General features: G+C 38.2%; 1 long non-coding RNA gene across 1 annotated transcript in view; it reads left to right on the top strand.

Moving 5' to 3' along the window:
• Positions 1–27149, top strand: part of LOC120100775 (uncharacterized) — a 91343-nt gene extending 64194 nt beyond the window's left edge. Inside the window, exons 3-4 of the long non-coding RNA XR_005500799.2 lie at positions 9549–9765; positions 27052–27149. This is a non-coding gene — a long non-coding RNA (uncharacterized LOC120100775). The remainder of the gene's footprint in view (positions 1–9548; positions 9766–27051) is intronic.
• The last annotated feature ends 394 nt before the right edge of the window (positions 27150–27543 follow it).

The raw sequence follows: 27543 nt of genomic DNA, 5'->3' as shown, positions 1-27543 counted from the left end.
TGGTGATTCAGTGCTGTCACCTGTCCCCTGTGATTTCAGGGACCAAATAAACTCATATCACTTAATTAATACAACTGAGGAACAGTATCTCCAACCCTAAGTTTGGCACAAGAAAAAGCCAAGAACAAACAACAACAAATTTTGCAAATGTTCTGTTGCCCCTCAGACCACTTTTTATTTCATAGGATTAGTGAAAGACATATTATCTGGGCCTTCCCATTGTGGCAGATTAAGTTTTGTTCATCTTACATACTTTATAAGTGTAATTCTCCTGAGCCTTAAAATCTGTTCATAGATACTAATACCAGACATCTCCAACCTCTTCAAAGTAGCCCATCTTTTGAAAATTGCTTAAGCCAACAATTCATACTTTTGACAGGGTGTAATTTTATGACCTTCTTAAACTGCTTAAATTTTCATATAATTTCTATCGATAACTTTCAGTGATGTATGTGTGGTATTTAATGCCACCCTGATATATTCAAAGGCATTTAGTAACATTCCAATATTTTTGTCGTAGGTTTTTCAACCCAACACTTCACTATTAGCAAGAAAGATAATCTTTAACTACATATCAGATAAATTGATGCATGTATAGTTGAAATAGAAATGCTTGCAATCTGTTCTTGCTATAGTGCTTTTATTATTTCATTGAAACTTCATGCATTGTATTTTGATAACATTCATCTGGATTCTTCCCCATTTAGTCCTCCCAGACTCACTGTCTATTTCCTGAACTGCTACCAATGTCTTATCCCCTTTCCTTTGTTTCTCTTAATAACCCATTAAGTCCATTTGTACTCTTTATATACTCATGGGTAAAAGGCCATCCATTGGAGTGTCATATACTTATCAGGGGTATACCTTTAATAAAACCATAGCTCACCGTTGTTCTTCGGTTATTACTGGCTCTTTTGACCCACACCCTATTTCCCAAATAATGACTCAGAGACTTGTTATTTAATAATAAATATCTAGGCCTTAATATTTGGCTTCTTCCCTCTTACTCATAAATCAGTGGTCTGCTTTAAACTAGTTTAAGTTCTACCATATGGCTCATTACCTCTCCTTAGCTCCATAAGTCTCACTTCCTAGAGTCTGGGTTGCAGGTCTATCTACACCTGACTAATTCCCAGAGTTCCAATCTCTCTACTGGAACACGCACCTTTGATTTCCTGCCCTTTGCTAATAGCCTACCAGCTTTTTATTGACAGGTGATACTTCTATGCAATCCACAAAAGATGTGCTCCACATTCCTCAGTTAGGGATAGAAACTCATGACTCCCTTCCCATCCATGTGTAATGCTGAGTGCTTTGATCTTGATGCAGGTTGTATGCAGGAAACTACAGGCATTATGAACTCACCAGAACAGTAGTTCAGTTGTGTCTAAAAGATATTGTTTTTCCTAATCCTTCATGACCTCTGATTCAGAAAATCTTTCATTTACCTCTACTTCCTACTATAAAGAGTACTGTAAATCACATTAGAAAACTATTGATTACCTTTTTAATATTTTTGTCACCCTTGTACTCAGGGACTCTATTCATGCCATTGTTGTAGTTCACAGGGTTTCTAACTGAATAAGATCTTTGACATTATTTTCTCCTAGCAGGCTGTATAACACTTGCTGATAGTGTGGAACTAACCACCAGGAGGAACTTCCTGGTTATTACTAACATGATTTCTGCATGTCTTGTGACTAAAGGATGTGGTACTTTTTAATATGGTCTTATCATAGAATTATGATGTGCAACCAAGAACTGTTTTGTTCCTGTCCCTTCTGGGATAGCTCTCTATGACACAAATCAAGGGAATGTATCCTACTTCTAGCACTGGGACTTTTATTGAGAAATTTATATATTCTTGGAGAAAGTATTATCCTCCATGTAAAGTAATTTCAAATAAATTACAATGTATAATATGTACATAATATATATATAAAGATAAGTAAATTTTTGTAGATGAAGCTTATAAAACACTACAGTTTCATATTCATCAAATACCCTTAGTTGTAATCATTCTTTTCCCCATACTCTTCTCTTTCATACCTTCCTACAGTATTCATATAAAACTCCTTCCCCTCATACCACCTGTGCTTTACTATCCATAATTATCTTGCAATAACATCCTTCTTCCCATTACCTGTGAACAGTTCCATTTGCCTTTTCTTTGAAAGGATTGAACAGAGTATAGACTAACACAGAGTAAAATTTTGGTGATGCTTTCTAAAATGTTTTGTTATTTGAAAATTGCATACATGTATACAATATGCTTTGACAACATGCATCCAAAATGTGTCTTCTAACTCCACCATGTACACTCCACTGTATCACCCACCCAACATCATGTCACCTATTTTGTTGTTATTAAAAGTCATAGACTCCACTCCATGCTGCTCATGCATTCTTGGGTATGAAGCTATCTACTTGAACATGGGCAATCTACCATCTGTTGTGTCTTCAGAGAGAGTGACTCCAGCACCTTCAACTTCTAGAATTAGCCATTAATTGTTAATGGGTCCCTTCTCCATTCATGCTAGAACTGAATAGTTGCTTGAAATAGTTAGGACACTTTTCTAATTTATTAAATGAACAATAATAAGCACTACAATTTTGGATGTTGCAGGAGTAAACTATTTTATTCTTCTTATAATAAAATGCAAGTAGGATAAACACACTGGTGTTTTAATTCTCCCCTTTTTGTGTATGTTCTCCTCAATATTCTTACTCAGTTTTGCAAACTGGAGACTTTAAAGCCAAGGTGTTACAAAAACATGAAAGTTCACCCTACCTGCAAAGCAAAGACCTAACTGAGATCTCCCGAAAACTTGATCATCAGAAGTATCAATGTTTGCACTGAATTTGTCAGTCCTGAATGACCTCTACTCTGCACACTTGTATTTTTCCCTCCTTTATCAAAACTGTTGACTGAATTCTTCCAATTGTGTTAGACTTAACTCTTACTTTAGTTTTCTCCCATATTTTATCATACCATAACTTGGTTCAACCTTAACAACCTTACAGCACAATATTAGTGTTCTAAAAATTTCCAAGTTAACATTTATTAAACCTTTAGACAGGAGAGAAGCACAGAGGACCAGGAGGATGTTTGGAAATATGCAGCTGTGGAATGTTGATGGAGGAGGGAACCTCTAGAAAGTCCCAGAGACCTGGGTTTTGAGAGGCTCCTAGGAATCAATGGGGATGATTTTAGCTGAAGGCCCAACAGTGTGGAGGTAGAACCTAAAGAGATCACCTCCAACAGATAGATAGGGTCCCCTGTGGAAGGATAGGGTTACCAACCTACCATCAAAAATTTTGACCCAGATTTGTTCCTGTCAAAAAGAAATGTAGGGACAAAAATGGAGCAGAGACTGGAAGAAAGGCCTTCCAGAGACCAACCCAACTTGGGATGCATCTCATAGGCTGGCACCCAACCCTGATGCCAGTCCTGTGTTCTCAGAAGGAGACTAGCATGGCTGTCCTCTGAGAGGCTCTACCAGCAGATAACTGAAACAGATGCAGATACTCACAGTAAATCACTGAACTGAAGTTAGGGACCTCTATGGTTAAGGAAAGGACTGAAAAAGCTGAAGGGGATGGCAACCTCATAGGAAGACCAACATTATCAACTAACCTGGACTCCAGGGAGCTTCCAGAGATTAAGCCAACAGTCAAAGAGAATAGATGGGTGACCACCCTCAGCACATACATAGCAGAGGATTTCCTTGTCTGTCCTCAGTGTGAAAGGATGTGCCTGACCCTTATACACTTGTTGCCCCAGGGGAGGAGGATGCTGTGGGGTGGGTAGGTAGTTGAGGGATGGTAGAAGGGGAAGAAATATCTGTTAAGTAAATTGTATAGAATTAGTGATAAAGAATTCAAAGTTACCATCATAAAAAATGTATGAAAGGATACCTTATCTTTCTCTCCAGAGTACTACATACTTCAATTCTATTAATTTAAACAATTGTAATTATAAATTGAAAAGAAATAAAATAGAATAGCTTAAACAAAAATTTAAAAAATTATGAATGACTTATATAATTAGATTTCATAAAAGATACTGAAAAGTAAGAAATTTTAACGTAATGAAAATGAATAAATCAAATACTCTATCACCATTATTAATATATTAGAATATATAAAGTGAAATATATTGATCCCTTTTTTCATTTTGGGTTGTGGGTAGCAGGACCTTCATTTTACCTATTGCAAGTCAAGCACATATTAAATTTCTTTTCTTCTCAAAAATATTCTTTCATAGAAAATTCCATATTTGCCCTCAGGGATCTCTATCTCCTAGGATTAATATTTTGAATTATTGCTCCCTCTGGAGAAAGAGGTTATTGTTGAGTCAAAGGACCTTTGTGAAATGATGTTATGTGGATTTTCTTCTTTTTATTACTTTGTTAAGAATGTCATATATTTTATTTAGAGCGTATTTATTCCCCTCCCCCATTTTTTCTTAGTCCCAGCTATCATTCTATACTACACAACTTTCTGTCCCCAATTTAAAAAAAACCCATTGAGTTCTCCAAGGCTGACTGTGTTAGGATTTTGTCTGACCCAAGCTTGGAAAGTTCTGGTGCATACTGCCATAGTGAGTTAATACACACTCCTTTCCTGTTGTGAAACACCATTTCTTTGTAGTCACTACAAACTCTGCCTTTACAATCTTTTTACTTCCTCTTCTACAGTGATGCCACTTGAGGGGAGAAAGTTGTGAAATAGACGTCCCATTTAGGTGAGAGCATACCTTGATTGGTTGTGGGTCTCTCTATTAATTGTCTTTGATGGCAAAAGGGAGTTTCTCTGATTAATTCTGAGAGACTCATTGACATATGTGTATAACAAGAAGCTGCTAGAAGTTGACTTAACGTTTTCTCCATTAGCAGAGCATGCCTTCCTTGAGGCCCTGTATCTTGTTCAGTCACAAATTCTTGGCCCTGGTAACTGTGCAATGTATTTTTTATATTTTATGAAGTGGACATATATCCAGTAAGGAAGTGGTTGGTTATCCCCATTATATTCATGTCACTATTGCATATCGCAAACCTGTCAAGCAGTTTCTTATTGTAGTTCACAGGGTTAGCTGCTGGATAAGGCCGATGATGACCTTTCTCCTCCGATAATATACTTAGGACCTTCTAGCATTATGAAAACTCACCAATTAGGAGGAAGTTTTCATGCAAGTACCAGCTTGATTTCTGCATGATCTGTGGCTCAAACATACATTATCTATAACAAGAAAATCATTTATTTAAAAAATTTCATACAATATATTTTGAGCATAGAGTTTTGACTAACAATGCTTCTGAGATATAGCCCCCTACTCACCCAACTTAATGTTCTTTCTCTAGCTCAACAAACAAGCAAACAAAATCCAAAGAAGAAAATTATGTCCATATTGTGTTGGCTAATGCAAATATGAGGCTTGCCCTCATGTATGGTTAATAAACAAAGTACCACTCCATTGATGAGGGTTCATTTTCATCCTCTGAGCAGTGGTTAGCAATAGGTTCTTGCTTAGAAGGTACTGTGTAACTACTTTCCTTTCTCTGTGTATTTAAGTAGTTTGAACTTGTGTAAATTTTATGTGCAAAGGCATATTTTCTGTGAATTCTAATATATAGCAGCTTTCTTAGGTCTGGAAAATGGTGCTAACAACCTTTCTGCCTCCTTTCTGCATCAATCCCTAAGCCTTAGGGGTAAAGATATGATGAAAACATTTCATTGAGTGTTGACTATTTCTAATTCTCCCATTCTCTTCAGATTGTCCAGTTGAGGGTCTCTGTGTTAATACCATCTACTCTAAGAAGAAGCTTCCCTGATAAGGGTTGGACAACTTGCTGATCTATGAGAATAGCAAGATGTCATTAAGAGGCATTTCATTGCTATGTTTACTTTGTTGGATAACAACAAAAAATTTTCTCCTAGAGTCCACATCAACAGGCTCTTACGAGCTAGTTCTAGATAGTCAAAGCAATGAAAGCAAGGTTATATTTTGGAGTCCATGTGAATTCACTGGTCAACTGCCCTGATAAGGTCATCATTGCTAACATGGCCTATTTATCTAGGTAATTAGTGTGCGACTTCTGGTAGGGGATTTATCTCACACTGATAAGGTAACTCCATTTAAGTACTTTTTATATATGTATTTTTAATATATTTCAGGAAGTGCCAGCTCTAGCATTTTCTAAGGAAAAAAACATCAACTCAGTGACTTGAAACTTGCTCCTTGGAAGTAGTTTTCAAAAAGCCCAAAGCAATGCCACACTCCAGGGCAAATAGAATATAGCCCCAGTAGCCAGGTGTTAAAAGTCCAAACAGTATGTTGAAGTCTGATGAGTCATATCTCTGAGACAGACTTAGTCAAGTTATCCATTCCAATATTTCTGACACAAGTGCTTAAAACTTAAGAACGTTTTCTTGTCTTTAATCTGATGCATTAATGAGTAACTTTAATGCAATGATAGAACACTCATGCAGGATTTAAAGTGTGATACCATAAAAGTTCTTAAACCCTGAGCCTGATTTCAAAACACAGGCATGGTAGGATATCCAATGGACCTGAGGGGAGAAATAGTAAAAGCTTAAAGCATATGAGGGACTGTTAACTTCTGCATAAAGCCCCTAATGCTTGTTTCGGTGAAGAGAAAGGGAACACAAAATAGCCTACTCAAAACTGTATAGTATATTATCCCTTCAATGTAGCAGCAAAAATTTAGCAGCATTGCTTCCTACGATGATGTCATTGTAAAATTATAAAAAAAATAAAATGCTGTCTTTTATCCCCCACTAGATCTATCATCGCAGTGCCCCAAGATATCTGATAGATATCTTAATCTCTGTTAGCAAATTGTCTCATCTGCTCTGCTCCATCCCATATCACACTGATGAAGGCCTCTCTATGAGCCTGACAGCAATCTCTTTACCTATCTAACTCCCAAGGCAGGCTTCCATGCCAGAAACACATGTCCAAACACCATGGCAGTCTAGTGTCCCTGCTGCCACACACTCTTAAACTTAATTCACCACAACAAAGAACACACAACCCAATATCCTTTGACACAATTGATAAGGTATAATTGCCCACCTAAACACACAAAATCCTATACATATCTATCCATTAAGAACATTTATAACAACCTGTAAAGGTACATCATGGAATCTTAATGTCAGCTTCTATTGTGCTCACATATTGCTAACAGAGGACTGAGCTAGTGGAGATTTGTCTTTACAAGCTCTCAGTTCTAGAAGCCATGTTAGGCTTCCTATGTGTATAAATATTTGGTCATTCCCAGATTTCTGACTGGGTTGAAGACTGATTATAGTCTCATAGCCTATCAGGCTGTTTAACTCTAGAAATACATAATTTATTAGATAGTTATCAGATAGTATACAAGATAGCCAGGATATAACATAGATTTTAAACCTTTCTTAAGCTGGAACGGATAACCAAATATTCTGTTTAACTGATAAAGTGTTGGACTGGGTGTTAGATATATTTTATGCTTTTAATTACAAAATGATAATAGTTGTACTCAGCTTATATTTAAGAGAAAAGTTTTTTTTAATTAGACAAAAAGGGTGAAATGTGGGATGATGTCACAGGTGAAGCAAGTACAAGAATGAATGAGGCCTGTCACTGGATGAGAAAGAAGGATGGGTGAGAGAAAAGTTTGAAGAAAGAGGAGGAGACGGGAACAGAAGGGGAGGAGAGAGAAGCCATGGTGGGACAATATGGAAACTGACATTAAGATTCTATGCTGTACCTTTACAGGTTGTTATAAAAGTTCTTAAGGAATGGATGCGTATTGGGCTTTGTATGGTTAGGTGGGCAATTATAACTTATCAATTGGATCAAAGGTTATTGTGTTGTGTGTTCTTTCTTGTGGAGAATTGAGTTTGGGAGAGTGTGTGGCAGCAGAGGGGCCACTGTGGAGTTTGGATGTGTGTTTCTGGCATGGAAGCCGGCCTTGTGAACTAGATGGGTAAAGAGATTGCTGCCAGGCTCAGAGAGAGGCCTTCACAGTGTGATATGGGATGGAGCAAAGCAGTTGAGACGCTTTGCTGACTGAGACTTAAGGGATCTAGCAGATATCTTGGGGCACTGCAGTGTAGACCTGGTGGGGATAAAAGGCACCCTTTTGTTTTTTATTTTTACAACAACAGGATGACATAATAATAATCTGATTTATACCAAGCAGTTTTACATGTGTTTTCTGAACAATAACTCACACATCAATTGAAACATGACATATAAGTGATTGACTAAAGGAAACTTGACACACACAAGTAAACTTGAAGGAGAAGAGAATAAGTACCACTATTACTAGATAAAATAGAAAAAAAGTGAGGAATTAATACTTTTGGTAAAAGAACAAATATAGAATGGTAGTTATTGGGCTATGTGCACAGCTCTGTGTAGAGCTTGTCAAGAGATGTGAGATAGGGCTAGAGCTAAGCCAGGGTTTTTAAGCTTGAAAGGTTAAAACAAACAGTTTTGGAAATTTGAAATCTAAAATGTTCATCTTCAACACCTCTACAAATGAGACAGGCACAAAAGTACATTGATAAATTTCATAGATGCCTCAAAGACTAGTTTTCATCAGCCATCCTGGTTGTATAGCTTGTTGGTTCTTCTACCTCTTCCTCATCTTCTTCTTCCTCTTCCTCTTCCTCTTCTTATTCCTCTTCTTCCTCCTCCTCTTCCCCTTCCTCATCTTCCTCATCTTCCTCATCTTCTTCCTATTCCTCTTCTTCTTCTTCTCCTTCTCCTTCTCCTCCTCCTCCTCCTTTTCTTCCTTCTTGTTTTTCTTTCATTTTCCCCCTTTCCTTTTTTTTTCTTAAGACAGTTTCTTGGCTGTCCTGCAACTTGCTTTGTAGAACAAGCTGGCTTCAAATTCAGAGAAGTTGTTGTCTCTGCCTCCTGACCACTGGAATTAACTCTACCAGCAGTGCTGGCTTTCTTAAGTTTATTTTCATATAAGTGTATAGTGGACGTTGAACATACTCTCCATTCTTTCTGCTAGAACCTCCCATGTGTGCATTTTCTCTTTCAGATAACTTCACTTCTACATTCAAGTCATACACAAATATGTTATTTTATGAATCTATTCAAAAATCTAGGATTCACAAATGAAAGAAATAGTGATATCTGATATTGGCTTGATGCACTTAATTTGATACTCTTTATTTTTAAACACAGAGATATTTTGAAGGTAACTGAATACTAGGAAGCACAACAAACTTGGAAAGAAATAGAAATAGACTTTCTTGTTCTACATTGAATTTGCTTCAAAGACTTTGCCAATGTTCAGGGCTCACTCTCAGTACTAGCAATTATTTCCCAGATCTAAATAATGTAATTATTAAGCTCAAGAAAGACACATTTCTGGTATGATTCAATGAAAATTATTCCCAAGAGTTACCCCTTAATTTGAGCTTCTTTGTGCATTCAAATGACAATTGTGAATGATGTATATGTAAGAATGAGAGACCTGGTACAAGTGAGCTGTGATTTCTTTCTCTCCTGATGACAGGAATGAATGTGGAAGAAAAATATCCATAAAGGCAGCAAAAAAGACTGGACAATCTCCAACAGAGCAAATTGATGTCTAGCTAAGAAGCCTGATGACATTGTCTTAAAGGATGGACGTGCAGATGGTGAAAAGGACACTGAAACATGAAGGAGGAAAAGAATCATGGAGAAAGGATTAAAATGAAGGAATGAAAATAGAAGGAGTGGGGAAGTTCAGGGTAAGGTAAACCTCTTTGTTTCAAAATGCTATAGTAATAGCTAAAGCATTTTATTTGTACTTAAAGCATTTTAAAAACCAAAATATTTTAAAAATGAAACACTTCCAAAGATATGTATGCTATGTGTTCACTTATAAGTGGAGATTAGCTATAAATCTAAGATGACAATGATGTAATCCACAGACTGAAAGAATTTGGGTAATGAAAGAAGCTCAAAAGAGAATGCATGAATCTCATTCAATAGGGGAAAATTCATAGTCATTGGAGGTGGATGCATAAAGAACTGGATAGAAGAGGCTGTGAGGAAGAGAATGTGATGGTAATCAGATGTAGGAAGAAGGGAGGTATGAGAGGACTGGGAGTGAAAACATCTCTGTGTGAGAGCATCTCTAGGACAAGTTGAAAACCTTGTATAGGGGAGGTTCTCTGAGCCTATGTGGGTGATCCTAGCTGATTACTACAGGCAAAGGATACAGACATGAAAGTAGCCACCTCCTGTAGCCACATCCAGTGGGGAGGCATCAACTCATGGGTGCATCAACCCATGCACAAAACCTTCATCCCAAAATTTATCCTGCCTACAAGAGAGGCAGGAATAAAGATTGAGGGAAAAGCCAACCAATTACTGCCCCAATTTGAGAACCATCCCATGGGAGACCCAATATCTGACACTAATAATGATACTCAGCTATGCTTCTAGAAAGGAAGTTAGTATAACTGTCTACTAAGAGACTTAGTCCAGCAGCAAATGGAAGCAGATGTGGAGACTGATAGTCAATCAGGTGGAGCTCAGGGAGTCTTGTGGAAGAGTGGACAATTGATTGAGTATACCAGAGGAATCAAGAACACCATAAGAAGACCTACAGAGACAACTAACCTTGGCCCTTTGGGCTCACATGCACTAACCTACCAACCAAAAAGTGTACAAGGCCTAAGCTCCTTATATATTTGTAGCAGATGTGCAGATTGTCTTCCATTGTGTTCCTGAGCAAGTAAAATGGGGATGTCTAGGATTATTGCCTGTCATTGTATTCCCTTCACCTGTCTGGACTGCTTGGTTGGGCCACAGTAGAAGAGGGTGTGCTTCTTCTGGGACTAGATGTGCCAGTGTGGGTTGATATTTAAGAAGAGCTTACCCTTTTCTCAGGAGAACGGGTAATGGTAATTGAGCAAGGATTTGTTAGGACAGGACAGGGAAGAGAGGAGGAAGTGGACTGAGATTAGGATGTTAAGTAATTTTTTAAATATTGAAAAAGCAGAAAAAACTATCAAAATAGGCTCATATCCACTAGGGAAATAGAAGAAATTATTAAAATCCTCCCAACCAAAAACAGCCCAGCACCAGATGGATTTACTGCAGAATTTTACCAGACTTTCAAAGAAGAGTTAATATCAATATTCCTCAAACTATTCCATATAATAGAAACAGAAGGAATACTACCAAATTAATTCCAAGAATCCACAATTACTGATACCTAAACCACTCAAGCACCCAACAAAAAAGAGAGTTTCAGACCAATTTTGCTTATGAATATCAATGTTAAAATACTCAATAAAATTCTTGCAAATGGAGTCCAAGAACATATCAAAACAATTATTCACCATGATCAAATAGGCTTCATCCTAGGTATGCTAAGTTGGTGAAATATACAAAACTCTATTAATATAATCCACTATATAAAAAATCTCAAACAAAACCAAGCTAGTCAATTGAGAGAATCAACAACATATACCAACTTGTAGACAAACATACTAAAATACTGAGAGACAGTATCAAGGTAAACAAAGTCAAAAATGAAAAGAGGGCAATGAGGAAATTGAAAGAATCATTAGTTCTTACTTTAAAAGGCTATACTCCACAAAATTGGAAACTGTAAAAGTAATGGATGGTTTTATAGACAGAGCACATACCAAATCTAAATCAAGATTAGGTAAACTATTTGAACCGCCTAGTAACCCATAAGGAAGTAGAAGCTGTCATTAACATCTACAACCCCTCTCCCCCAAAAAACAAAAAAACAACAACAAAAACAAAAAAAAACAAAAACAAAAACAAAAACAAAAACAAAAACAAAACTAAACCAAAAACCTAGGGCCAGATGGCTTTAGCACAGAATTCTACCAGACTTTTACAGAAGAGCTAAAACCAATACTCTCCACAATATTCCACAAAATAGAAACAGAAGGAACACTGTCAAACTCATTCTATGAAGCCACCATCACCCTGATACCTAAACCACACAAACATACAACTTCAAACCAATATCTCCTATGAACACTGATGCAAAAGTACCCAAATAATCTCGAACTAAATGTGAGAACAAAAACATCATCCACCATAATCAATTAGGATTCATTTCCAGGAGGCAAGGAAGTCTCAATATATGAAAACCCATTGAAGTAATCCACTACATAAATAAACAGAAAGAAAAACTCACTGTGTGCTGAAAAAGTTTGACAAATTCAAAATTCCTTCTTTTTTTTTTTAATCTGTGTGGCCTTATGGGACCACAGATAGTTATGAATATTTCATCAGGGATGAATTTTTTTTAATATTTATTAACTTGAGTATTTCTTATTTACATTTTGATTGTTATTCCCTTTCCCAATTTCCGGGTCAACATCCCCTAACTCCTCCCCCTCCCTTTCTATAAGGACCTCCCCTCCCCATCCTCCCCCCATTACCACCTTCCCCCCAACAATCACATTCACTGGGGGTTAAGTCTTGGCAGGACCAAGGGCTTCCCCTTCCACTGGTGCTCTTACTAGGCTATTCATTGCTACCTATGAGGTTGGAGACTAAGGTCAGTCCATGTATAGTCTTTGGGTAGTGGCTTAGTCCCTGGAAGCTCTGGTTGCTTGGCATTGCTGTTCATATGGGGTCTCGAGCCCCTTCAAGCTCTTCCAGTCCTTTCCCTGATTCCTTCAACAGGAGTCCCGTTCTCAGTTCAGTGAATTGCTGCTGGCATTCGCCTATGTATTTGCTGTATTCTGGCTCTGTGTCCCAGTTCTTGTCAGCCCGCACTTCTTTGCTTCATCCATCTTATCTAGTTTGGTTGCAGTATATGTATGGCCACATGTGGGACAGGCTCTGAATGGGTGTTCCTTCTGCCTGTGTTCTAAACTTTGCATGACTATTCCCTGCCAAGGGTATTCTTGTTCCCCTTTCAAAGAAGGAGTGAAGCATTCGCATTTTGGTCATTCTTCTTGAGTTTCATGTGTTCTGTGCATTTGGTGTAATTCAAGCATTTGGGCTAATACCCATTTATCAATGAGTGCACATCATGTGTGTTTTTCTGTGATTGAGTTACCTCACTCAGGATGATATTTTCCAGTTCCAACCATTTGTCTATGAATTTCAAAAGGCATTGTTTTTGATAGCTGAGTAATATTCCATTGTGTAGATGTACCACATTTCCTGTATCCATTCCTCTGTTGAAGGGCATCTGGGTTCTTTCCAGCTTCTGGCTATTATAAATAAGGCTGCGATGAACATAATGGAGCAAGTGTCTTTGTTGGGGCATTTTTGGGTATATGCCAAAGAGAGGTATAGCTGGATCCTTAGGTAGTTCAATGTCCAATTTTCTGAGGAACCTCCAGACTGATTTCCAGAATGGTTTTAGCAGTCTACAATCCCACCAACAATGGAAGAGTGTTCCTCTTTCTCTGCATCCTCGCCAGCATTTGCTGTCACCTGAGTTTTTGATCTTGCCATGCTCACTGGTGTGAGGTGAAATCTCAGGGTTGTTTTGAGTTGCATTTCCCTTATGACTAAAGATGTTGAACATTTCTTTAGGTGTTTCTCAGCCATTCGGCATTCCTCAGCTGTGAATTCTTTGTTTAGCTCTGAACCCCATTTTTTAATAGGGTTATTTGTCTCCCGGTGGTCTAACTTCTTGAGTTCTTTGTATATTTTGGATATAAGCCCTCTATCTGTTGTAGGATTGGTAAAGATCTTTTCCCAATCTGTTGGTTGCCGTTTTGTCATAACAACAGTGTCCTTTGCCGAGACCCGGTGAGAGAGAGACCCAACCGCCTGGTCAGGTGGGCACTCCTGAGGCTGCAGAGCAGAAGAGACCACCAACACTGCTCACCCCTACCCACATCCCTGGCCCAAGAGGAAACTGTATAAGGCCTCTGGGCTCCCGTGGGGGAGGGCCCAGGAGCGGCAGGACCCCTGCCAGAGACACCACCGGACCCTGAAGGAAACAGACCGGATAAACAGTTCTCTGCATCCAAATCCCGTGGGAGGGAGAGCTAAACCTTCAGAGAGGCAGACAAGCCTGGGAAACCAGAAGAGACTGCTCCCTGCACACACATCTCGGACGCCAGAGGAAAAAGCCAAAGACCATCTGGAACCCTGGTGCACTTAAGCTCCCGGAAAGGGCGGCAAAGGTCTTCCTGGTTGCTGCCGCTGCAGAGAGCCCCTGGGCAGCACCCCACGAGCAAACCTGAGCCCCGGGACCACAGGTAAGACCAAATTTTCTGCTGCAAGAAAGCTGCCTGGTGAACTCAAGACACAGGCCCACAGGAACAGCTGAAGACCTGTAGAGAGGAAAAACTACACACCCGAAAGCAGAACACTCTGTCCCCATAACTGACTGAAAGAGAGGAAAACAGGTCTACAGCACTCCTGACACACAGGCTTATAGGACAGTCTAGCCACCGTCAGAAATAGCAGAACAAAGTAACACTAGAGATAATCTGATGGCGAGAGGCAAGCGCAGGAACACAAGCAACAGAAACCAAGACTACATGCCATCATCGGAGCCCAATTCTCCCACCAAAACAAACATGGAATATCCAAACACACCAGAAAAGCAAGATCTAGTTTCAAAATCATATTTGATCATGATGCTGGAGGACTTCAAGAAAGACATGAACACACTTAGGGAAGCACAGGAAAACATTAATAAACAAGTAAAAGCCTACAGAGAGGAATCGCAAAAATCCCTGAAAGAATTCCAGGAAAACACAATCAAACAGTTGAAGGAATTAAAAATGGAAATAGAAGCAATCAAGAAAGAACACATGGAAACAACCCTGGATATAGAAAACCAAAAGAAGAGACAATGAGCTGTAGATACAAGCTTCACCAACAGAATACAAGAGATGGAAGAGAGAATCTCAGGAGCAGAAGATTCCATAGAAATCATTGACTCAACTGTCAAAGATAATGTAAAGCAGAAAAAGCTACTGGTCCAAAACATACAGGAAATCCAGGACTCAATGAGAAGATCAAACCTAAGGATAATAGGTATAGAAGAGAGTGAAGACTCCCAGCTCAAAGGACCAGTAAATATCTTCAACAAAATCATAGAAGAAAACTTCCCTAACCTAAAAAAAGAGATACCCATAGACATACAAGAAGCCTACAGAACTCCAAATAGATTGGACCAGAAAAGAAACACCTCCCGTCACATAATAGTCAAAACACCAAACGCACAAAATAAAGAAAGAATATTAAAAGCAGTAAGGGAAAAAGGTCAAGTAACATATAAAGGCAGACCTATCAGAATCACACCAGACTTTTCGCCAGAAACTATGAAGGCCAGAAGATCCTGGACTGATGTTATACAGACCCTAAGAGAACACAAATGCCAGCCCAGGTTACTGTATCCAGCAAAACTCTCAATTAACATTGATGGAGAAACCAAGATATTCCATGACAAAACCAAATTTACACAATATCTTTCTACAAATCCAGCACTACAAAGGATAATAAATGGTAAAGCCCAACATAAGGAGGCAAGCTATACCCTAGAAGAAGCAAGAAACTAATCGTCTTGGCAACAAAACAAAGAGAATGAAAGCACACAAACATAACCGCACATCCAAATATGAATATAACGGAAGCAATAATCACTATTCCTTAATATCTCTCAATATCAATGGCCTCAACTCCCCAATAAAAAGACATAGATTAACAAACTGGATATGCAACGAGGACCCTGCTTTCTGCTGCCTACAGGAAACACACCTCAGAGACAAAGACAGACACTACCTCAGAGTGAAAGGTTGGAAAACAACTTTCCAAGCAAATGGTCAGAAGAAGCAAGCTGGAGTAGCCATTCTAATATCAAATAAAATCAATTTCCAACTAAAAGTCATCAAAAAAGATAAGGAAGGACACTTCATATTCATCAAAGGAAAAATCAACCAAGATGAACTCTCAATCCTAAATATCTATGCCCCAAATACAAGGGCACCTACATACGTAAAAGAAACCTTACTAAAGCTCAAAACACACATTGCACCTCACACAATAATAGTGGGAGATTTCAACACCCCACTCTCATCAATGGACAGATCATGGAAACAGAAATTAAACAGTGATGTAGACAGACTAAGAGAAGTCATGAGCCAAATGGACTTAACGGATATTTATAGAACATTCTATCCTAAAGCAAAAGGATATACCTTCTTCTCAGCTCCTCATGGTACTTTCTCCAAAATTGACCATATAATTGGTCAAAAAACGGGCCTCAACAGGTAAAGAAAGATAGAAATAATGCCATGCGTGCTATCGGACCACCACGGCCTAAAACTGGTCTTCAATAACAATAAGGGAAGAATGCCAACATATACGTGGAAATTGAACAATGCTCTACTCAATGATAACCTGGTCAAGGAAGAAATAAAGAAAGAAATTAAAAACTTTTTAGAATTTAATGAAAATAAAGATACAACATACTCAAACTTATGGGACACAATGAAAGCTGTGCTAAGAGGAAAACTCATAGCGCTGAGTGCCTGCAGAAAGAAACAGGAAAGAGCATATGTCAGCAGCTTGACAGCACACCTAAAAGCTCTAGAACAAAAAGAAGCAAATACACCCAGGAGGAGTAGAAGGCAGGAAATAATCAAACTCAGAGCTGAAATCAACCAAGTAGAAACAAAAAGGGCCATAGAAAGAATCAACAGAACCAAAAGTTGGTTCTTTGAGAAAATCAACAAGATAGATAAACCCTTAGCCAGACTAACGAGAGGACACAGAGAGTGTGTCCAAATTAACAAAATCAGAAATGAAAAGGGAGACATAACTACAGATTCGGAGGAAATTAAAAAAATCATCAGATCTCAGTATAAAAACCTATATTCAACAAAATTTGAAAATCTTCAGGAAATGGACAATTTCCTAGACAGATACCAGGTATCGAAGTTAAATCAGGAACAGATAAACCAGTTAAACAACCCCATAACTCCTAAGGAAATATAAGCAGTCATTAAAGGTCTCCCAACCAAAAAGAGCCCAGGTCCAGACGGGTTTAGTGCAGAATTCTATCAAACCTTCATAGAAGACCTCATACCAATATTATCCAAACTATTCCACAAAATTGAAACAGATGGAGCACTACCGAATTCCTTCTACGAAGCCAAAATTACTCTTATACCTAAACCACACAAAGACACAACAATGAAAGAGAACTTCAGACCAATTTCCCTTATGAATATCGACGCAAAAATACTCAATAAAATTCTGGCAAACCGAATTCAAGAGCACATCAAAACAATCATCCACCATGATCAAGTAGGCTTCATCCCAGGCATGCAGGGATGGTTTAATATACGGAAAACCATCAACGTGATCCATTATATAAACAAACTGAAAGAACAGAACCACATGATCATTTCATTAGATGCTGAGAAAGCATTTGACAAAATTCAACACCCCTTCATGATAAAAGTCCTGGAAAGAATAGGAATTCAAGGCCCATACCTAAACATAGTAAAAGCCATATACAGCAAACCAGTTGCTAACATTAAACTAAATGGAGAGAAACTTGAAGCAATCCCACTAAAATCAGGGACTAGACAAGGCTGCCCACTCTCTCTCTACTTATTCAATATAGTTCTTGAAGTTCTAGCCAGAGCAATCAAACAACAAAAGGAGATCAAAGGGATACAGATCGGAAAAGAAGAGGTCAAAATATCACTATTTGCAGATGACATGATAGTATATTTAAGTGATCCTAAAAGTTCCACCAGAGAACTACTAAAGCTGATAAACAACTTCAGCAAAGTGGCTGGGTATAAAATTAACTCAAATAAATCAGTTGCCTTCCTCTATACAAAAGAGAAACAAGCCGAGAAAGAAATTAGGGAAACGACACCCTTCATAATAGACCCAAACAATATAAAGTACCTCAGTGTGACTTTAACCAAGCAAGTAAAAGATCTGTACAATAAGAACTTCAAGACACTGAGGAAAGAAATTGAAGAAGACCTCAGAAGATGGAAAGATCTCCCATTCTCATGGATTGGCAGGATTAATATAGTAAAAATGGCCATTTTACCAAAAGCAATCTACAGATTCAATGCAATCCCCATCAAAATACCAATCCAATTCTTCAAAGAGTTAGACAGAACAATTTGCAAATTCATCTGGAATAACAAAAAACCCAGGATAGCTAAAGCTATCCTCAACAATAAAAGGACTTCAGGGGGAATCACTATCCCTGAACTCAAGCAGTATTACAGAGCAATAGTGATAAAAACTGCATGGTATTGGTACAGAGACAGACAGATAGACCAATGGAATAGAATTGAAGACCCAGAAATGAACCCACACTATGGTCACTTGATTTTTGACAAAGGAGCCAAAACCATCCAATGGAAAAAAGATAGCATTTTCAGCAAATGGTGCTGGTTCAACTGGAGGGCAACATGTAGAAGAATGCAGATCGATCCATGCCTATCACCCTGTACAAAGCTTAAGTCCAAGTGGATCAAGGACCTCCACATCAAACCAGACACACTCAAACTAATAGAAGAAAAACTAGGGAAGCATCTGGAACACATGGGCACTGGAAAAAATTTCCTGAACAAAACACCAATGGCTTATGCTCTAAGATCAAGAATCGACAAATGGGATCTCATAAAACTGCAAAGCTTCTGTAAGGCAAAGGACACTGTGGTTAGGACAAAACGGCAACCAACAGATTGGGAAAAGATCTTTACCAATCCTACAACAGATAGAGGCCTTATATCCAAAATATACAAAGAACTCAAGAAGTTAGACCGCAGGGAAACAAATAACCCTATTAAAAAATGGGGTTCAGAGCTAAACAAAGAATTCACAGCTGAGGAATGCCGAATGGCTGAGAAACACCTAAAGAAATGTTCAACATCTTTAGTCATAAGGGAAATGCAAATCAAAACAACCCTGAGATTTCACCTCACACCAGTGAGAATGGCTAAGATCAAAAACTCAGGTGACAGCAGATGCTGGCGAGGATGTGGAGAAAGAGGAACACTCCTCCATTGTTGGTGGGATTGCAGACTGGTAAAACCATTCTGGAAATCAGTCTGGAGGTTCCTCAGAAAATTGGACATTGAACTGCCTGAGGATCCAGCTATACCTCTCTTGGGCATATACCCAAAAGATGCCTCAACATATAAAAGAGACACGTGCTCCACTATGTTCATCGCAGCCTTATTTATAATAGCCAGAAAATGGAAAGAACCCAGATGCCCTTCAACAGAGGAATGGATACAGAAAATGTGGTACATCTACACAATGGAATATTACTCAGCTATCAAAAACAACGAGTTTATGAAATTCATAGGCAAATGGTTGGAACTGGAAAATATCATCCTGAGTGAACTAACCCAATCACAGAAAGACATACATGGTATGCACTCATTGATAAGTGGCTATTAGCCCAAATGCTTGAATTACCCTAGATCCCTAGAACAAACGAAACTCAAGACGGATGATCAAAATGTGAATGCTTCACTCCTTCTTTAAATGAGGAAAAAGAATACCCTTGGCGGGGAAGGGAGAGGCAAAGATTAAAACAGAGACTGAAGGAACACCCATTCAGAGCCTGCCCCACATGTGGCCCATACATATACAGCCACCCAATTAGACAAGATGGATGAAGCAAAGAAGTGCAGACCGACAGGAGCCGGATGTAGATCGCTCCTGAGAGACACAGCCAGAATACAGCAAATATAGAGGCGAATGCCAGCAGCAAACCACTGAACTGAGAATAGGTCCCCTATTGAAGGAATCAGAGAAAGAACTGGAAGAGCTTGAAGGGGCTCGAGACCCCAAAAGTACAACAATGCCAAGCAACCAGAGCTTCCAGGGACTAAGCCACTACCTAAAGACTATACATGGACTGACCCTGGACTCTGACCCCATAGGTAGCAATGAATATCCTAGTAAGAGCACCAGTGGAAGGGGAAGCCCTGGGTCCTGCTAAGACTGAACCCCCAGTGAACTAGTCTATGGGGGGAGGGCGGCAATGGGGGGAGGGTTGGGAAGGGAACACCCATAAGGAAGGGGAGGGGGGAGGGGGATGTTTGCCCGGAAACCGGGAAAGGGAATAACACTCGAAATGTATATAAGAAATACTCAAGTTAATAAAAAAAAAATTTAAAAAAAAAAAAAAACAGTGTCCTTTGCCTTACAACCCTCAAGAATTTAAAACAAGTTTTTAATAGTAGTTTTTAAAGCATTGTCCTGTATTAACAAACATAGATACTGTGTTTTTTAGAATCATTGTTCATTACTTCCCAACATTCTGAAATTTTTATCAGCTCTAACAAACCTTTTAGTTGATTTAAATGGACAAGTAAAAATGATTGTCATAACTACTAAATCAATTATCCAATCTGCCATCAATAAATCTTTTTGGAAATCAAAGTAGCATTTTGTACCAGTAATTTATTGAGCACATCCTTTCTTGAAACCACACTCAATGATCTTATTATATTTTGTAAATTGAGTCATTTTGCATATATAATTGAATTAGGGTTAGTGTTTTTATTAGGTTCAAGTAAAAAACTTACACATCCTGTCAGTAAAAGGCATAAGAGATCCCTGATCTAACAATATTATAGTGTTCTCCTGAAAGCTTGACCTTCAGTTGCTAGTAAATACAACAGACTAATGGTCCTTCTGGTTTCCATCTGCACCCCAAGGCTGACCATGTGCCCCAGCTATCCATACCCTAATCTGGCCTGGAGAGGGCTTGTATCCCAGGAGTGCTGACATGCCTAAGATCACAGGCTCATAGGATCACAGGAGGGACAAGCAAACCAGGTAACACCAGAGATAATCAGATTGCAAAAGGCAAAAACAAGAACATAAGCAACAGAAACCAAGGCTACCTGGCATCATCATAACCCAGTTCACCCATCACAGCAAGCCCTAGATACCCCAACATGCCAGAAAAGTAAGACTCTCACTTAAAATCACATCTCATGATGAAGAGAAAGGACTTAAACAAAGGTCATAAATAAATCCCTTAAAAAAATATAGGAGAACATTGGTAAACAGGTAGAAGCCTTAAAGAGGAAACACATAAGTCTCTTTATAGAAATACAGAGAAACAGCCAAACAGGTAAAGCAATTGAACAAAACTATCCAGGTTCTAAAACTGGAAATAGAAACAATGAAGTGATCACAAAGGGAGACAACCCTGAATTTAGAAAACCTAGGAAATAGATCATATGTGCAAGCAACAGCAATAGAATACAAGAGATTGAAGACAGAATCTCAGATATAGAAGATACCATTAAAAAACATTGACACAGCAGTCAAAGAAAAATACAAAATGCGAAAGGCTCCTAACCCAAACATCCAGGAAATCTAGAACACAATGAAAAAACCAAACTAAAGGAAAATAATCACAGAAGGGGGTGAAGATTCCCAACTCAAAGGGCCAGTAAACATCTTCAACAAAACTGTAGAAGAAACCTTCCCAAACCCAAAGAAAAAGATGACCATAAATCTAAAAAGCCTATATAACTCCAGATTCAACCAGAAAAGAAATTCCTCTTGTCACATCAAAACAACAAATGCATAAAACAAATAAAGAATATTAAAAGCAGTAACATGTAAGCAGACCTATCAGAATTACACCAGACTTCTCAACAAAGACTCTAAAGCCATAAGATTCTGGGCAGATCTCATACAGACCCTTAGAGAACACAAATAACAGCCCAGAATATAATACCCAGCAAAATTCTCAAATGACTTAGATGGTGGCCATTTTTAAACAACATTTTCCCACAAATCCAGCCCTGCAAATGATAATTTATGGAAAACTACAGCACAAGGAGGGAAACTACTCTCAAGAAAAAGCAAGAAATTTATCTTCTTTCAGCAAACCCAAAAGACAAACATAATTCCAATTCTGACAACGAAAATAGCAGTAAAGAAATGCTGGTCCTTAACATCTCTCTACCCAATAAAAAGACATAGAATAAAAGAATGGACATGTAGCTAGGACCCAGCATTTTCCTGCATACAAGAAATGAAACTCAGTGACAAAGACAGACACTTCCTGAGAATAAAAGGCTGGGGGAAAAAAGGGGTTCCAAGCAAATGGTACAAAGAAACAAGCTTTAGTAGCCATTTTAATATCTAATAAAATAAATATTCAATCAAAAGTTATCAAAAAAAGATGAGGAAGAACATTTCATATCTATCAAAAGAAAAATCTACCAAGATGAACTCTCATTTCTGAACATCTATGCCCCAAATGTTAGGACACCCACATTAATAAAAGAAATTTGCTGAAGCTCAATGTGTTCAGTGAATCTCATACAATAATAGTGGAGAGTGTAACACACCACTCTCACCGATGGGCAGATCATAAAAAGAGAAACTAAACAAAGATACAGTGAAACTAACAGAAGATATGAACCAAATGGATTTAATAGATGTCTATAGAAGTTATCGTCCTAAAACCAAAGAATATACCTTCTCAGCACCTCATGGTACCTTCTTCATATTTGAAAATATAAAAGTTCAAAAAATAAGCCTCAACAGATACAAGACGATTGAAATAATACAATGCAACTCCATAAGAACAAAAATGCCAACCAACCAGAGCTTTCAGGGACTAAACCACTACTGAAAGACTATACATGGACTGACCCAGAGCTCCAACTACATATGTAGCAGAGATAGCCTTGTTGGGTCACCAGTGGAAGGGGAAGCCCTTGGTCCTGCCAAGATTGACTCCAGTGCAGGGGAATATGAGGGGGGCAATAAGGGGAATGGATAAGGGGAATACCCGTGTGGGGGAGGGAGAGGGAATGGGGGTTTGTGGACAGGGAACAGGGAAAGGGAATAACATTTGAAAAGTAAGTAAAGAAATATATCTAATTAAAAAAAGCCTCAACAGATACAAGAAGATCGAAATAATCCAATGTACCATATCATATCACCACAGACTAAAGCTGGGTTTCAATAACAACAAAAACAACAGAAATTCCACATACACATGGAACCAGGACAACCCTCTACTCAATGATAATTTGGTAAGGGAAGAAATAACGAAAGAATTTATTGATTTTTTAGAATTAAAGAAAAAGAAGGCACAGCATACCCAAACCTATGGGACACAATGAACTCAGTGCTAAAAGGAAAACGCATAGCTCTGAAAGCCTCCATAAAGAAATTGGACACAGCATATGTTAGCAACTTAACAGCATATCTGAAAACTCTAAAACAAAAAAAAAGTGAATACATTCAAGGAGTAGATGACAGGAAATAATCAAACTCAGGGCTGAAATTAAACAAGTAGAAACAAAGAGATCTATACAATGAATCAACAAAGCCAGGAGCTGATTCTTTGAGAAACTCAATAAGATAGATAAACTATAACCAGACTAACCAGAGGGCACAGAGCATGCAAATTAACAAAATCAGAAACAAAAAGGGAGGCAAAAACAGAAACCAAGAAATTAAAAATTGATCAGTTCCTACTAAAAAGTCTATACTCAACAAAACTGGAAAATATGGAGGAGGTAGATAATTTTCTAGGCAGATACCAAGTACCATAGGATCAGATAAGATCCTGGATAAGATCAGGATCTGAAGAGTACCATATCTCCTAATGAAATAGGAGCAGTCATTAAAAGTGTCCCAAACAAATAAACAAACAAACAAACAGGCCAGGACCAGATGGTTTTAGTGCAGAATTCCATCAGGCCTTCAAAGAAGCTCTAATTCCAATATTCTACAAATTATTCCAAAAATTGAATCAGAAAGAACACTACCTAATTCATTCTATGAAGCCACAGTTAATTTAGTAACGAAACCACACCAAGATCCAAGAAAGAGAACTTCAGACCAATTTCCCTTATGAATATTGATGCAAAATTACTCAATAAAATTTTCACAAACTGAATCCAAGAGCACATTAAAATAATCATTTACTGTGCTGAAGTAGGCTTCATCCCAGGGATGCAGGGATGATGGTTCAATATACAAAAATCCATCAATAAAATCTGATATATAAACAAACTCAAAGAAAACACATGATCATCTCATTAGATGCTGAAAATGCATTTGACAAAATTCAACACCTCTTCATACTAAAAGTCTTGGAAAAATCAGGAATTCAAGGGCCATACCTAAACATAGTAAAAGTCATATAAGGCAATCTAGTAGCCAACATCTACCTAAATGGAGAGAAACTTGAAGCAATCCCACTAAAATCAGAGACTAGACAACGCAGCCCACTCTCTTCCTTGCTATTCAATATAGTACTTGAAGTTTTAGCCAGAGCAATTTGGAAAGGAAGAAATCAAAATATCAAGATTTGCAGATGATATGATAGTATACCTAAGTGACCCCAAAATTCAACATGAGAATTCCTTCAGCTCATAAAGGAACTTCAGCAAAGCGACTGGATATAAAATGAACTCAAACAAATCAGTAGCCTTCATCTACTCAAAGGATAAATGAGCTGAGAAAGAAATTAAGGAAACAAGACCCTTCACAATAGTCACAAATAATATAAAATATCTTGTGACTCTAACCAAGCAAGTGAAGGTTCTATATGACAAGAACTTCAATTCCCTGAAGGAAGAAATCAAAGAAGACCTCAGAAGATGGAACAATCTCCCATGCTCATTGATTGGCAGGATTAACAAGGTAAAAATGATCATCTTACCAAAAGCAGTCTACAGATTTAATGCAATTCCCATCAAAATTCCAACCTAAATCTTCACAGAGATAGGACAGTTTTCAAATTCATTTGGAACAACAAGAATAACTAGCATAGTGAAAACTATTCTCACCAATAAGAAATCTTGTTGGTGAATTATCATCCTTGTCCTGAAGCTTTACTACAGAGCAATAGTGATAAAACCACAATGTGTTGGTACAGAGACAAGGCTTGTAGATCAATGGAATAGAAATGAAGACCCAGAAATGAACCCACACATCTATGGTCACTTGATCTTTGACAAAAAAGCTAAAACCATCCAGTGGGAAAAAAACAACATATTCAACAAATGGCAGTCAGCATGTAGAAGAATGCAAATTGACCCATTCTTATCCCTTTATACAATGCTCAAGTCCAAGTGGATCAAAGACCTCCATATAAAACCAGATACACTGAATCTAATAGAAGAGAAAATGGGGAAGAGCCTCAAACATATGTGCACTGGAGAAAATTTCCTTAACAAAACACCAATGTTTTATGACCTAAGATAAACAAGCAGCAAATGGGACCTCATAAAATTGCAAAGCTTCTTGTAAAGGACACTATCAATAAGACAAAATGGCAACCCACAGATTGGGAAAGATCTCTAGCAACTTTATATCCGATTCAAGACTAATATTCAAAATATACAAGGAACTCAAGAATTTGACCACAGAAAACCAAATAATTCTATTTAAAAAAAAATGAGGTACAGAGTTAAAGTTAGAATTCTCAACTGAAGAATCTCACATGACTGAGAAGCACTTAAGGAAATGTTCAACCTCCTTAGCCATCAGGGGAATGCAAATCAAAACAACCCTGAGATTCCACCTCACACAAGTCAAAATGGCTAAGATCAAAAACTCAGGTAAAAACAGATGCTGGCAAAGATTTAGAGAAAGAAGACCACTCCTTCATTGTTGCTGGGATTGCAAGCTGGTACAACCACTCTAGAAATCAGTCTGGTGGTTCCTCAGAAAATTGGATATAGTATTATTACCTGAGGATGCAGCTATACCTCTCTTGGGCATATACCCAAAAGATGCTCCAACATATAAGAAGAACACGTGCTCCACTATGTTCATAGCAGCCTTATTTATAATAGCCAGAGGTCAAAACAACTTAGATGTCCCTCAACAGAGAAATGAATGCAGAAATACAGTACATTTACACACAGGAGCACTACTTGTCCATTAAAAGCAATGACATGAAATTCTTAGGCAAATGGATGGAAATAGAAAATATTATCCTGAGTGAAGTAACATAGTCATAAAAGAACCATTATGGTACATACTCCCTGATAGTGGATATAAGGGGTGGGGGAAAGCTCAGAATATTCATGATACAACTTACAGACCATATGAAGCTCAAGAAGAAGGAAGATCAAAGTGTGGATTCCTCAGTCCTACTCGGAATGGGAAACAAAATAATCCCAGGAGATACAGTGTGGGAAGGGCTTGGGAGGAAGAATGGAGGGGGGAAAAAGGAGGACAGGATCAGGTGCCAAGAAGTGCTTGCTGATATGAGCCTGATATGGATGTCTCCTTAGAGGCTTGGCTAGAACCTTACAGATATGCATGTGGATGCTTGCAGTCAATGATTGTACTAAGCACAGGGACCCCAGTGGAGGAGTTAGAGAAAGGAAGGAGCTGAGGGGGTGGCAACCCAATAGGAAGAACAATATCAACCAACCAGACCCCCCCAGAGCTCCCAGGGACTAAACCTCCAACCAAGAATTCACATGGAGGGACCCATGGATCCAACTGTATGTGTAACAGAGGATGGCTTATCTGACATCAGTGGGAGGCGAGACCCTTGGTCCTGTTTAGGCTCATTGCCCTAGTATAGGCCAATGCTAGGGCAGTAAGGCAGGAATGGATGGGTGAGTTGAGGGGCACCTTCATAGAAAAGGAGGGGATTGCATAAGTGGTTTTCACATGGGAAACCGGTACGGGGGATAACATTTGAAATATATAAACAAAATAACCAATAAAAGTATTTTTTTAAAAAAGAAAATAATTCCAGACTAATACGATTCTGTTATTGTTGTTGCTGTTGTTATTAACTCTTTGTTTATGCTTTTATGGCAAATTTTTCTCAGTATTTTTCATGTTCCTATTCTGTCAGACAATTCTTCTCCTCAAGAAATCCTTTGCCAGAAATGAATTAAGTAGTTAAAAGTAGGGATTCTATTGTTTATTTGGCAGTCAATGAGAAATGAGTGTGTGGAATATTTATCTTTAGCCTCTGAGTTCAAACATTGGACATTTGTCTCTCTGGATTATCTTCAGCATCAAATAATAAACACTCTGCTTTGGCGTCTTTCCTCCAGTGTTCACACATCTGCTCTAACATAGTGAGTGAAGAAGGATGGCACTTCATGAGGATCTGCAGAAGGGCGGATATAAATAAACCAAAGCTCAAGCTGAAGGCCAGTAATTGTATCATGGTGTTAAAATGGGTGCCTTGTGTGTAGTATGACATCTTTTGCTAGCATTTCCAGTGTGATTCACAGGGACCACAGATCCCTGTACCATCTCAGCTGCAATAACCCCACACCTTGACCAAAGCACATCAAAAAAATTAAAAAGCATGCTATTCTGAAATCTTAAAGACTAAAATTAATTATCCACAGAGGCAAATTTTCCTCCACATAATTAAAATAGCAACTATTTTAATAACATCATTTTCATAAACTTTTACCTTTAAAATGGGGTCAGGTTCTTTTTATATCAAAGTCTCTGTCAGGTATTTTACATATGCTTGCTTTCTATTTAAATAAGTGCCCTTCAGCAGATATATTAGCTTTCTCAACTATGATAAA

Source organism: Rattus norvegicus, chromosome 2, assembly GCF_036323735.1.
Source record: "Rattus norvegicus strain BN/NHsdMcwi chromosome 2, GRCr8, whole genome shotgun sequence".
Classification (NCBI taxonomy): Eukaryota; Metazoa; Chordata; class Mammalia; order Rodentia; family Muridae; genus Rattus; species Rattus norvegicus.
The sequence above is the reverse complement of the archived record's forward strand: the minus strand, read 5'-3'. Positions and strand labels throughout refer to the sequence as shown.